Source organism: Parambassis ranga, chromosome 17 (assembly GCF_900634625.1).
Source record: "Parambassis ranga chromosome 17, fParRan2.1, whole genome shotgun sequence".
Lineage (NCBI taxonomy): Eukaryota > Metazoa > Chordata > Actinopteri > Ambassidae > Parambassis > Parambassis ranga.
In genome coordinates, this window is record NC_041037.1 from 17,419,305 (window position 1) to 17,433,998 (window position 14,694).

A 14,694-nucleotide genomic window follows, 5' to 3' on the forward strand; every position below is an offset into this window, starting at 1 on the left:
CTGTTTAATCTTGAGACTCTTCCCGTCACCAAACCAGCAAGGCTTTGGCCCTGCTGTATGGCTTGTTCTGTGATCAGGAGGAAACAGATTCATCTTTTCAGGCCGCTCTCGCCTCAGCAGATCTGCTCGGGCTGCAAAGTTGATTACAGCCTAGAAAAGGTCTTTGTCGTCATGCTGTTGGAGCTCTGACAACTGCTGCAGCAGTTACAGTTACAGCCCCTTCCAACGCTCCCTTGGTATCAAATAAACGGGCCTCTTCAGAAAACCACAGGGCTTAGATTATGCAGTCTTTGAACCCAAGGCTGGAGGACTGTAAAGGGCTAAAATTGCTGGATGCATGATTCTGTATGGTTTTTTTATTTTTCAGTCCTGTTACAGTTCACCTGCACCTCCAAACCAAGAACCTTTTTGATGGCGGTGCAGTACACATGTGCACAGAGGCATGTGGTCAGGGTTTTTATCATGATAGAAATAAATGTCCCCTGGTTTATATAATAACATTTCCCCTCTACAGAACAGGCTCGGGCCCCCAGGTCTAATGAACTCAGCATTCTGCACTGCATGCTCTCTTTTGTTGACTTACACACAAATCAGTGCCCGATCATGCTTGCCACGATGGCGGTTCAACTCCAGGTGCTTCCCCAGCCACCTTGAGAAAGTCATGCATTCATTCACATCATTGTGTCAAGAGAAATGTGATACATCATATCCAGGGTCAAGCCACCAAACAATTTAAAGTGCAGCTGCTAACAAAATAAACTACACTAGGTGGCGCTGTGCACTTTATCAATAAGGGTTATTCTTACCATGCCATAAAAAGAAGATGATGATGTATGTATTTTTTTTCTTGTTGAATCTCCTGTCCACACTCCACTCCAGTAGGGGGGCGCTAATGCACCTCTCAGGTTGGCTGCCAACCACCAATAAACTAAAAAAGAAGAAGAAGTAGAAGAAGAAACATGGCAGGTGGTTGGAAAGTTTCCCACCTCAGAGCAGCTTTTCCTTTTTGGCACCTGCTGCTTCTGTTTGATTTCCAGGAAAACCGCAGTTCATCTCAGACAAGTCTTAATCATCACTAACACATCAAGCACCGACTAGACTAAGGACAAATGGAATATGTTGGAGTTTAACTTCAGGATACATCTTAACGTCAAAACAACACAAGGTAAGACCAAACATCATATCGTAATGGCTGCTATACGTTTTGTGCTGGTTCAGTCAGCTGTGTCGGTTGTTTGGTTAGCATGAAGTAGCATTATTGCTAATGCTAGCTTTAGCAAATTTGCAATGTTAGCACATTTTGCTTTTCCTGCCATTAGTTGCTTATTTATGTTTATTTTAATTATTATTTTGTAGAAGAAAACTCTGACATATAAAGTCTGAAAGACGTTGCTCGCTGTCATGGTCACTGTGGAAAAACTTATCAAACAAATGAGCTGAAATATAAAAACAAACAAGCAAAAGTATTTATTGAATTATTTTGCCTTTAATCAAAGCATGCCATTGGCATGTCATATCTACGCATTTCAAACTTCATGGCATCACATAATTCACTATTAGTAGAGTTAGTGCTGAGGGCCTGGGAAGGCAGTCCTTCATTACACTGCACACAGCATTAAATAACATAGCATATCCAAACCACAATACACATATTATAACTGCCCTGCTATCTATTGTTTTTATTGGGTTTTTTTGCACTTTTAGTGGCTTGACTTTATGTTATGTATGTTATTGAGCTTAATAGTGAGTATGTTTTTATTGTATCTCACATTATAAAATCCCACCGTTGGTCTCCTAACAATACGTGTGCCAAAGCCTGTAGATAAAACATGAAATGCTCCTAAAATAAATGAGGCAAGGAAGGGATATAACTCTGACATCTGTGTTAGAATATGAACGACTTTGCTTTGTGTAGCGTCTTTGGAATGAACCTCCCACCTGTCTGGCGCCTGTGCTCCCACCTGTGCACTGTGTATTCTGTGTGTTTTTAGTCCCTTTTCAAATCTGGTACACGTGTACAGAAAACAGCAGTGCAGGATTAGCTACTAGAAATGTTGGCTGTTATAAACTACTAGCATACTCTTACATTCACTTGACTTTATTCCTTCATCCTTTCCTTTTCCAGCTTCAATCTGCTGCCTGCGTGTCTCCAGCCTAGAGAAACTTATGAAGGACCCTTGGGTGCAAAGAGCCAGTACACATCCAATGCATCAACCCATTGACTCCAAGCAAGCAGGTACAGGTCTTTTTTTTAATATAGTACAATGTAGCAGTACAAAGTATGTAGTTTATCAAATATTATTGTATCAGGCTGAAATCCTCATCTATCTCAAGACCATTCAGTCATTGTGACGACATGCGTGCGTTTTGTTGGATATTTGTCATAATTTCCTGGATTATTATCATTTCCTGAGAAGGATAAAAGAAAAAAAAGGCTACAATCTGTATATTTAATGTTTATACCTTAGTTGCTTTGACGTCACCATCACAGGGATGTTACTGGTGAGACAGCAGGTCTCAGTGACTACACATAGACCACTGTATTAAACAAGCATGTACACACATTTATAAAGAGATGACAAGGGCAGTCCTGCAGATTATTTTCAGTATGCGGTTTATTAGTATACACATCTGCACAGATTACAGTATTTACAGGATTATTAGTAACAATCAATGTCGGCTGATTTATATTTAGATGATGCATTTATGTGGCATGATCACTTTTATTCACTTACTGGGACAATTAATGGAGAAAAAAAGGCAATTCCTAATTAGATGATTTATTTATGGGACTTCTATAAACAAGGACGTGCTCAAAAAGAGAACACTTACTGTATTTCTGACACTGTGCCCAGACATCAAAAGATGAAACATGCTATGTCCGGATCACATCAGTTGTTACTTCAGAACAGTCCCTTCAGAGCGGAGCTGATCAGCATGAAGAACATCCAAATTACCGCACTTCCTTGCTTGATTCTAAACTTTTTTTGTGAAAATTAGTGTTTGCGATTTTCTAAAAGGAACCCTGCCATCTAAGACCAAAATAAAACTGCCAGCCTTGTTTCTTGACGGGGAACCAGAGTTTTAGAAAATTAAGCTTTCGTCAGCAGATCTTTCAAAATTGGGTTTAAATGTGACACCGCAGATGAGTTATTAAAGGTTACTGCTGCGCTCGGCAGTTTTGTGAAAGCACTGAATCAGAAAAGTGTCCCACACGGGCCTGGATCTGTTGTACATTAACACTGTTTTTTATATAAATGTTTAGTATTGACAATGCAAACAAGGACAGGTGGACATGTTTTTTTTTCAGACACACTTTAATGTGTGAATGAAATGTTGTGTTATTCTCACCCTTATCCCAGCTTCTCTAACCAACCAGACTGCAATGTGAGAGCAAGCGCCATGGTAACTGTAAAGGCTGGTTGACCGAGGAAGTTACAGTGAGAAATAGATACTGGGAGACATATTTGGAGGGCTGTTCTTCACAGTAAGACACTTGACATATTTAGCTAGAAAAGCACTTGCAACCTCAGCAACACTTACTGCTGTCGGTCCTGTTCCACTGTCACAGTGAAGCGTCTCTGCATACAATGAGTTGCTGGTGAAAATGAGCCACTGGTAGAGCAAAAAAAAAAGGTGATGGGAGGCTTAGTTTGTGTGCTGCATAGGTACTTATAATGTCTGTGTATTGATTGGATTGACTGGAACTGTTTTAGAAGCATTTAGTTCCATGTTATGCACCCTGATCTCCCCGCTTTGTCTTTAAAAAAACACCCTAGTATAAGTGGATGAAGCTTAATATTTTTTTTTGCAGCCTGGACTGCAGCTATACTGCTCAGTGTTCTTCATCTTTGTGTACAAAGGCCACTGTCAGCACTCTGTGATTTGATATCAGTATGGCTACCAGATCGGACTTACAGCTCAAAGAAAGAAAAAGAAGAAGAAAAATGTATCCACTAGAGGTTTAGAACAGGAAAATGCCACTTGCTCTTTGTGGAAAACATCTGAGTGAGACAAGAAAAGGTCACTTGGAAAAAAATTGAATTCTATACTTGAAAAGAGGATGCCTCACGTGCAAAGATTTAATCATTAAGGGGACAAAGCTGAGAGAAATGCCCTAAGTACGGCAAACGACGTGGTTATTAATAAAAAGATGAATGGGAATGACATGAGCTGATGACCAAAACGGAAGAAGACTGGAGTCACAGGAGTATAGGGGACCAGTTAGATGCTTCACAGTGCTGCTGAGAACAAACCCTAGGGACTGTATTCACAAAGATTCTTAGTGCTAAGTGGTGAAATTTTAAGAAAATTCTTATAATTATGATGTTTTCTAAGAATTTCTCCTTATAATTAAGACTAAATCCTAGATTTCCCCAAGGACATTAAGAAATCTCTGCCACTTGGGACAGCTGTTTAGGGCTTTTAAAGGGATTATGTCATTATGCTTTAAGTAGAGTTTGTACTTGCAGATTCCTGTTTATGTGCAGCAATCTTCGACCTCATCTTAGATTGCAGACGTACCATCACCTCTCACACTCCTCACTTGTGCACAAAACCAGGAGGAAGGAAGCGTTGATCTGCTGCACTTTGTCCTCTCATGCCTGTCTCTTAGGTTATACTGTAACAACTGGGCTGCATTTTGTACGTAGAATGTTTTTTCTGTCGTCAGCTATGTGTGCTCAGAGTGAACATTGCTCCTCTGTCCACTTTGGTGTTCATGTTGTTTCACCTGTTTCCATTTTGTTTGTAGATAAATCTGCTCTAACCAGCGCCTCTATTTAACAGACAGCTATCACAGAAAGTTGATGACAGCTGAGCAAGTAGTCCCACGTTAATATGATGGGCTGATCGTTTCATGTCACTATTCTATGTCTATTCTATGCTGTTTATATTATTAGGAATGTATTCTCATGTTTTTCCCATCAACCAATCAAACCAATTTCTTAAAACAATGCATCACACTTAGCAATGGGGTCAACCATGCCTCCTCACTAGGATAAAACTGTTGCTTTGAGAATGCCCTTAAATCACTTTGAAGTTAAGAGATTTGAGCTCTCTTTGAGAGGATTCTTAGAATTTTGGTGGATATGGCCCCAGAACTGTTGAAACAATACGAAGTACAGCAAGGCTACAAACCCTTCATGGCATCTGCCAGGCCTTGTAAACTTGTCAAGTGTTAAGGTTCCCTCTCATAGCTAAAATTAGACCCTCGGCTCCTCTGTCAAGCAGTGTGGATCATCTCCAGGGGCCTCCTGTCATCCTAACTCATGCATTCTTGTTAGGGAGGGAGGGGGGAGGCACAGTTACAGTGATGCTACCAGCTTGTGTGCTGGCGTTTATCACGGCAGATCCAAACTTTGATGAAGATATGAGCAGGAAGGAGGCAGAATAGCATTTTTAACATTCTGTACCTGCATGAAATATTCACTGCTCAAAAAACTGAACACTAAAATTAAACATACTACCTCAATAGTGTGTGTGGCCTCCATGTGCCTGTATGACCTCCCTACAACGCCTGGGCATGCTCCTGATGAGGTGGCAGATGTTCTCCTGAGGGATCTCCTCCCAGATCTGGATTAAAGCATCAGTCACCTCCTGGACAGTCTGTGGTGCAACATGGTGTTGGTGGATGGAACGAGACATGATGTCCCAGATGTGCTGGATTGGATTCAGGTCTGGGGAACAAGCAGGCCAGTCCATAGCATCAATGCCTTCATCATGCAGGAGCTGCTGACACACTTCAGCCACATGAGGCCTAGCATTGCCATGCATCAGAAGGAACCCAGGGCCCACTGCACCAGCACATGGTCTCACAATGGGTCAGAGGATCTCTACCTAATGGGTAGCACATGGAGGGCTGTGCGGCCCTCCAAAGAAATGCCCCCGACACCATCACTGACCCACCACCACACTGGTCATGCTGGAGGATGTTGCAGGCAGCAGAACTTCTCCATGCTGTCTCCAGACTCTGTCACGTCTGTCACATGTGCTCAGTGTGAACCGGCTCTCATCCGTGAAGAGCACAGGGCATGGTGAATCTGCCAATCTTGGTGTTCTCTGGCAAATGCCGATCACCCTGCATGGTGTTGGGCTGTAAGCACAAGCCCCATTTGTGGACGTCAGGCCCTCATACCACCCTCAAGGAGTCTGTTTCTGACAGTTTGAGCTATGGCTGTAATCTCCCGGTTGACTGGTCGATTTATTGGTCGACACATTCTGGCTCGACCAAAATTCTGATGAGTCGACTTTTTGTAGCGTTAATTTTATCAGGAGGACTGTACCAAGTGCTAATGGGGGTGTTTTCGGAGCACCCATTTCACAGGTAACAGTTCATCTTTGAACACCCCCCTTATTTTCACTACTTTGGTTTAGCCCGACCTACTAGAGACAGATTGAAGCGAACCCGGCCGGTGGTTTTCTAAATATTTATTATTAATATTTATTATATAAATATTTATTTAGTCCTTACCGTGTCATTTAGGTCAGTCCTCCTCTATCATGTCAGAGACATCTGCAGTGTGGCAGCGCTTCATCAAAATAGACAACCGAAAAAAGTTTGCATCCTGAATTTCCCCTCGCGGATTAATAAAGTGTCACAGCAAGACTACAAACAGGTCGCCACGTCCGTTTTAAGCATATGAACATTGACGTATTTCAATGTTTTACACAAGCAAGACTTTCTTTGGTTGATTACAGCCCTAGTTTGAGCAGGGCTCTGGCACTACTCCTCCTGTTCCTCCTTGCACAAAGGAAGAGGTAGCGGTCCTGCTGCTGAGTTGTTACCAGGTTGCTACCTCTAGGGGTGAAGTGAACAAACATCAGGCAGAAAGGATGAGAGCAGAGAAATGGTCTGTGGTCAGCACCTGCAGAACCTCTCCTTTATAGGGCTGTCTTGATAACTGCCTCATTTCCACCTGTTGTCTGTTCCATTTGCACAACAGCAGCTGAAACTGATTCACAGTCAGTGTTGATCCTAACTGGACAGGCTGATTTCACAGAAGTGTGACTGACTTGGAGTTACATTGTGTTCTTTAAGTGTTCCCTTTAGTTTTTTGAGCAGTGTGTAAAAAAAAAAAATAAATCTAGAATCTGAATTTATTCTGCACCCAAAGTTGCAGTCAATCTGAGAGGTATCGGCCACATGTCAGTATGTGATAGTAACATAAGTCTAATGGTACAGGGCTAAAGAGTGAAATGTCCTAATTGTCATAAATGTTGAGAGTATGAAGACTAGAGGTGAAAAACATGAAAAATAGACCACTTCATATCCCAGAATGCACTGCAACCATTACATTTTTAGCCTTATTGCTGCTACAAATCACAATTTTTGTTTTTGGCAAAACACTCACTATTGCTCTCACTCATGTTATGTATATTCCATCCCACTTTTCTGTAATGCGGCATATGTTCACCAGCACTGCTCTGCAAGCCAGGTGGCACTGCGTGACTTGACTGCGGCGATGCCTGCTCCTTGGTTTAGTCAGATTCTTCCTCCAGTACATGCCTAATCTCTTTGCACTGTCTTTGGCATGTATAAGTACCACAGAAAGTCCACAACAAGCATGTGAAAATGCAAAATGTAGTTTCAGTAGCAGCTCAAGAGTCCACATAGTGTCTTAGCAGCAGTTAGCTGTGACAGCTTTTTAGATGTAGCTGCATAGATCTGATGTAAGTTTTAAATATGCTACCATCCCACAGACTTGTTACAACTCTTCTTCTTGCTGCCAGGAGCCTGCTTGGCTTTTGTTGTCTATAGGTTGAACGTGTCCTCATTAGTACCCAAGTATGCATAGAGGCGCTCTACTGGTGTGTCTGCATCCAAACACGCCTGCAGTGACATGTTGCGTGTACTACTGTCAGTTCTGTGCAGTACTGGAATGAATATGTGGTTCTGGAGGCTTGGTGATGTGTTTACTATTCATACATTTATTCTGAGAATATGACCTGCTGGTAGCACCCCCCTTTTTTGTCGACATTTTCACTGTCACTCAAGCTTTATTATGACTAATTGACATGTAAGTCTGCTATAGATCAATGGTATTTACTGAGCATCATAATCACTTTAAATAGCAGTCCATGCAAATACAGAATTATTGTGTGTAAACGGGGGCCAAGCATAAAGCTCTTGAGTCACTGATACGTTCCAGTCTGTACTTGGCTTGGCTGTCGTTTAATGTTATTGAGAGTTCAGACCAGGAGCTGGTTTAGGCATGTGATATTCCCCAGACACTTTCCTGTTGAAGTATTGTGACTGCATCTGTTTGGAGAAAGGCCCAGGGTGAGGCATAGAGCACGCTAAGGGTACCAACGTGATCACCTTGGGGATCCCTCAGGAGTGTGTTTTTTTTCTTTACGCAGTTGTAGACCCAATATAACGTACCAATAAAAAACAAAAACAGCAAAAACAGATGGACAGGGCACTTTAAGCATCATTAGAGGCATTGCCAAACTCCCTGTGGAAGCATTCGGATTCTATCCTTTTGGGAAAAGGCCCTGGGTAGTAAAGGGTAGCAAATGATCGCCTTGGGATCCTTAAGAAGGAAGTGGCGAGACATTTTGGGTTGGTTTTTTTTTAATCCTGTTTTCTGTTATAGTCTGACCCCATTTTAGCTGTCAAAAACAGACGGATACTGAAATCATTAGAGATGTTGTCAAATTTAACTGGAGCCTTGTGTTGATTGACAGAATACTGCAAACATCTTCTTCAATTATAAAAGAGACTTCCTCTACTTTCTTCACCTGAGCGTCCTCTTGAATTAGGATATAAAAGAGCGATGTTCCATTTAAAAAACATTTTTTTTTTAACCTTGCACACACTTTTGGGTCATTTGAATGAAATTTGATTTGAACGTCTCTGCTGACTTTTATTCCACAATATCAAGCTTTTTTCCTCCCCACACAAAAAACATGACATTTTTTCTTTTTACTGCACTTTACCCTCCTGTCTTTCTTGAATTTCTTTTGAATAAACCTGCTGTTGTCTTCTGCCTTTTCAAAAAAATGTGTCCTACACAAAATGCATGACTCCCACAACCCCACGTATAAAGGAGGATTTATTATTAATTGAAAAATACTCTCATCAGGATAAAAGACAGGTTTAAAAAAAGGAGATCTTGTTGTACTTGAACACAGCACGCGCTCTATACGGTGCTAATTTAATTTTCAACCCTGAAACCGCTGGCTTTTGTGTAAATATACAGCTTGTAATCCTGTACTGTTTGTTGTGACAAGCCAATTAAATGTGCTTTGTTTTCTTTACAGGCAAGTTAAAGTGCACAGTACAGTAGCCACTCTGCGTGTGTTTAAAGAGTCGCTTACTGGACTTTGTTGCCTTGGCAAAGCAGCATAATAAGCTGATCTGAACCACAACATGTTGTGATGTGGGAGTCAACAAATTCTGGTGATAGAGATTTTGTACATTAATAATTTATTGGCACATGTATAATGAGGTTCCTTCGCCCAGAATTAATATTATATTCACAGTGGTGTAGGAGGACTTGGTGTGAGGGTGAGGAATGTAGTGGTTTGTGGGTACCTGAGGGGCTGCACAGTCTCTGTACCTACCCCTTCATCTCCTCCTCCTCCCAAATGCACTTCAGCTCCTGTTTAAAAAAAGAAGAAGAAAAAAAAAGGCAGCTCAAAAATGCAAAACGGAGCATGAGGACAGGAAATGAGGCACCTGGAAGACTCCCTTGAGATTGACGATGATTGCTGGAGAGATGTGATTATAATTAGCCTCTTGACAAATCTGCTTGTCAGGATCAAATATAGGTCTTAGAGTTCAAATACATTCTGAATCGACTTTGCTTTTCTTACAATGTAGCATATGTTCATAGTAAAGTGTGCATGTTGCAAAACCGTACGTTTTAATAGAAGAGCTGGCAATTTTAGTATTAAATTCACATCTGTGCAAATTCATCATTCCTACATGTAGTATATAAATGGATGCAGACAAGTGTCCGTTTTTGTAGCTCTCTTGGTACTGATGCAACATATAGGTGACTGATGCTGATTGGTTTAAAGTTGGCTTGAAATGAATGGGTCAGCTGCAGTGAATTAATGCAACTGACGAACTGATGACTTCAAGGGTGGTTCGTCAATCTTTATTGCAAATGTAAAGTTCATGGGTCAAGCAGTAATGAGGGAACTTTTACTTATTCTTGTGCTGCAAGTACATTTATTCAAGCAAGCAGCATCACTCGAGTCATAAGAGCAATAATGCTATTAGGGTTGCAAAGATTATTCGAGTACTCGAGTAATATTCGAGGGCAAAATGCATCGACAGCTAATTTAGTATTTGATGACTTGTTAATGACGTCATCGAGAATGATTCTCTGGGTCGTGGCGCAGCAGGATGATCAGCGTTTTGGGTGTAAGAGGCTCTGGGTTCAATCCGTTTGCAAGTCGGACACACACACATGGTTTTGGCATGGAGGCGGTCACAGACTGAAGCAATGACAAAGCAGTGGTCCAAAGCAGGAAGTAGCTATTAGCTGCAGCCGTATTCAATTACGCATGAACCAATTACTCGAATAATTGCCAAAATACTTGGCGAGTAGCTGAGTTTTAAAATACTTGTTTGTTGCAGCCCTAAATGCTATACAATAATAACAGTAATTCTTATATTGTATGAAACTTGGAACATTGGTGCATGTTTTTTAACACAGTGTTGTTTATATTCTTTAAACAGAAATGTTCCACTGTGCTCTTTCTGCTGTAAAATATTAAAGAGTTACATCAGTTTACTCTTTATTGGCCTTCACAAAGATGAAGCAAATATGGTATTTTATGGGTTTTTTTATATTGCTTCTCCACCTGAAATAGCAGAAAAATAGACCGGGCCACATAGTACTGTATCTGTCCCGACAATGATCATAAATTAGCTGCAAGGATGCTTGTAAAACACACAAAAAGCTGGCAAACCCAACAGAACAATATGGTATATTGGAACTGTGAAAGCTGTGCTTCAATCAAACAGCACCTAGTGAGCGATGCAGCAGTGTGTGTGTGTGTGTGTGTGTGTGTGTGTGTGTGTGTGTGTGTGTGTGTGTGTGTGTGTGTGTGTGTGTGTGTGTGTGTGTGTGTGTGTGTGTGTGTGTGTGTGTGTGTGTGTGTGTGTGTGTGTGTGTGTGTGTGTGTGTGTGTGTGTATGTGTGTGTGTGGAAATCATCATACTAACCGAAGTAAAAAACATTTCGTAATAGAAGGAAGAGATATCAGACCTTCATTTCTCAAGTGACACATTTGAACAGAAACCTATTTTGGATAGACAAATGAAACTGCCGTTTGCTAGCAATTAATCTTTGCGTATCAAGCAAGTGTGACACATCAGGTATATTCTATTTTCCACGCAATTATCCCCTGATACATCATCTATGAGGCGAACTTGTGTTTCACTCCTTTGCCTGCCTGCTCTGAAAAATCGTTCTCCTTCCTTTTTACACTGTTTTGCCCTCTGTGAAAACTTGCTTACTCCCCGAAGAAACATTTTCCCATCTAATAGAGGTGGGAAGAACAAATAGCTAGGTTGAACTAATTACTGTCGGAAACCAGCCAAAACATCTCGCTCTCTGTCTGTGCTTTTGCTCTCTGTATTTCACACACAGACGTTTACTCACACACGAACACTCCTTTCCTCTCCCTCTCTCTCTCTCTCTCTCTCTCTCAGGGTGCGACTGCAGGGAGTGTTTCTATATGTCAGCTTTGCAAGACTGATGGTCGACATCTGCCACAAAGCCTCACCGGACATATTACCTGAGATACCAAACAATAACCTCTATACACACACAGACACACACAGACACAGACACATATGCACACACGTGGAAAGCACACTGAAGCAGAGCCTTGCCTGGCCTTAAACGGCCTGCCAAGACCTGACCTTCTAGTTACGACCATGATCACCCCCATGGGCACGGGTGGCATCTGGCTAGGTAATGTGTGTGTGTGTGCACTGTGTGTGTTCTAGATCACACATGCCATGTGAGCCTGCTTCACTGCATGCTACTGCTGGATAGTCTGTTTGCATGTGTTTATCACTGTGTCCCTTTGCCTCTATGTGTGTGTGTGTGTGTATTGTTGGCATGAAGAGCAATGCCGCAAGGAGCCCGGGCAGCATCAGAAGGGCCGGTGTGCCCCCAGAGTTTGACCATCTGTGCGTTATTGGTTGTCATTAAGGTTTCTAATTCGGAGGTGTCTTGGGGATTAGCCAAACGAGGGCAGAAAATGTCATTACTCTGTTCCTCCCGCTGAGCTGCCGTGACCATATTTACATATTTATACACCTTAATTGTCTTTGCCTTGCTGCCGTGACATTGAGGCAGCCAGAGTTTAGCGTGAGAGGCGGGGAGGGGAAAGAGTATAGTGAGGACACTGTGGAAGGCAGCTTTTCACACAGTCAATTCAAATTGAGCTCTGAAGTGGATTCAAATGAACAAAAGTGTCACTATGGAGACTCAAAAGATTGACAAAAGGCAAAATAGAAAACTGAAAATGCAAACAGCTCAGAAATATGAGAAGAAACGCATGCTTACAATAAACATTGTGTTGGCGTTTTTGCTACAATTAAGCACCGCCATGTAAAGGCAGTGTTTCCCCTTACCATTATATTCAATGGGCGCCCCTGATTATAATGGAAGTCATAGAGAGCTGGTGTTGTTTTGTTTACTGTTGCTCATGACCTGCTGTAATCCACTAAGCTCAGCTAACAGTTGTCATGCCAGAACTTTGATCACTGAGAGACACACACAGACAAATGCATCTTAGAATGCATAGATCCTCTCAGTTCTGCAGTCTGTGGGTGGACCAGTCACAGTTGATGTCTGTGGAGCTGCATGTTCAGCTCCCATGTATGGTCTCCAACTATGCCATGCCTTTGTAGTCAATAGTAGTTTCACACATCGGCAAGTAAGCCTGTTTTTATTAAGCATTGTTAGCATAGAAGCAAGGTTGCTAAGAGTTTTTTGTTAACATGCAACCCTAAAGCAAACTTGTCAATTTGTAATAGATTTTTGTCCAGTAATGATGTTTATACCTATCTGTATTAAAGTGTTCTAACTACATATTTGTTATATTTAAACAAAGAAATATTTCCAAGCGTCATGCTTTATTTGTCATGAACAGGTCCTTGGTTCATTAAACAAGCTGTCCCACATTAGCATTGCATTTGACTTTAAATACACTTCCTTCCATTATTTCTTTCTTTGATGTAACACAACCATTATATTTTAGCTTCCTTTTAGTAGTTACAGCAAGAATTGGCTGAAATGTTTTTGTTTTTGGTAACTCTGGCTGTTTGTGGTTGTCAGTATTGCTGAAGTAAAAAGATTTTTAACTGCTACCAATGCAGTTGGGTAGATAAAGAGTAAGTGGGTGCTATCATATTCTATTTTTGGTGTAATTAGAGAAGAAGTGGCTCCAGTACCTTTACTGAGTATTCACTGTGCTAGAATCACACTTGTAACGTGTCAACAGTGAAAATAGGGGCCCACAGAGGTGGCAATGAAAACGAGGCGTCACAGCCACTCAGCACTTTAATACGTTTATTCTACCATACCATTATACACATAGGCCTGCAGAAGATTCTAATCCTACACAGCTGTTGCTAATTTTTTATGGCAAATGACATATAGTAATAATAACAAAAATAAATAAAATACTGTAGACATGCTCTCTGTTTGTCCAGCTTGGAAGCGTGTGCTATTTCTGTGGTATTATTACAGGCAGAATATGCTGCAGCATCTCCCTCTGATGATGCAAGAGGATGAAGTCAGCTCAGTCAAACCAAATTAATGGGAGACCACCTAATAGCCGTGCCAGCCAATCAGAATAAATAAAATATTAGTCTGACTAAAGTTATATTAAAATGTAACAGAGGTCAGAATCATCATTGCAACTTGTATCTTACATTGGCCTGTTTTCCTATTATGTTTTGCCATTGTTGATTCATTCAACCTTTTCCTTCATAGGACTAAATATTATGTTTTTCACCACATGCAACCTTCTTATTGTAAAAAAAATTTTATAGTAAAAGTGCAATCCTTTAGTGTGATTAAAGAGCCTCGAAATAATGTTGGGTTGTTAACTTTTACCTTTAACCCTGTTTGATCTCTTAATTTCTTCCCTATTCACCCACACTCCCATTTAATGTCACCTTTTCAGCTGTCATTTCTGTTTTTAAAGGAAACAATGACGACATTTGGCCCCTCGCTGGCCATTTTCATAGCTCATTACACCACTGGGTTCAATGTAAAGTTTGACCTGTGAGGTCTTATAACTGTCTAAAGAAAATTGAGATCACCGTGTTGCATTAGCTGCTGACACAGAGCACATAAAAATTGAGGTTTAATGTAAGAGTGTCATAAGTGATTACTTAAGGGTAATTGACAATGGAAAACTGTAACCTGGAGTGTCTGTGTGTTTTCAAGCTTTGTGGTTATCAGTCTAAACTTTGACTTAACCCAGTCTCTGACTGAATGATTAATGATTAATACACACTGGTGCACACACAGCTGAGTTGCTTTTTATCTTGAGTTAGACAATCACAATGATTTGTTGTGTTTATAATAGTTAACAATGCCACTTTCTGTAGTATCATTGCATTTTTCTGTTTGACAGCCTCCACGTTCTTTTCTTCTTCTTCTTCTTTTATACTTAACATCCTGCAAGGCCCAGGCTGCAGAGGTGACTGCA

The 14,694-nt window shown here is 41.1% G+C and overlaps 1 protein-coding gene across 2 annotated transcripts in view; it reads left to right on the plus strand.

Annotated features, from left to right (window-relative positions):
* Positions 1-1,073: 1,073 nt before the first annotated feature.
* The window catches only part of brinp2 (bone morphogenetic protein/retinoic acid inducible neural-specific 2), a 186,222-nt gene continuing 172,601 nt past the window's right edge, over positions 1,074-14,694 (plus strand). For both annotated transcript variants that reach the window (XM_028427310.1, XM_028427309.1), the window contains exons 1-2: positions 1,074-1,165; positions 2,126-2,236. The gene's annotated coding sequence lies outside the window, so the exon portion shown is untranslated. The remainder of the gene's footprint in view (positions 1,166-2,125; positions 2,237-14,694) is intronic.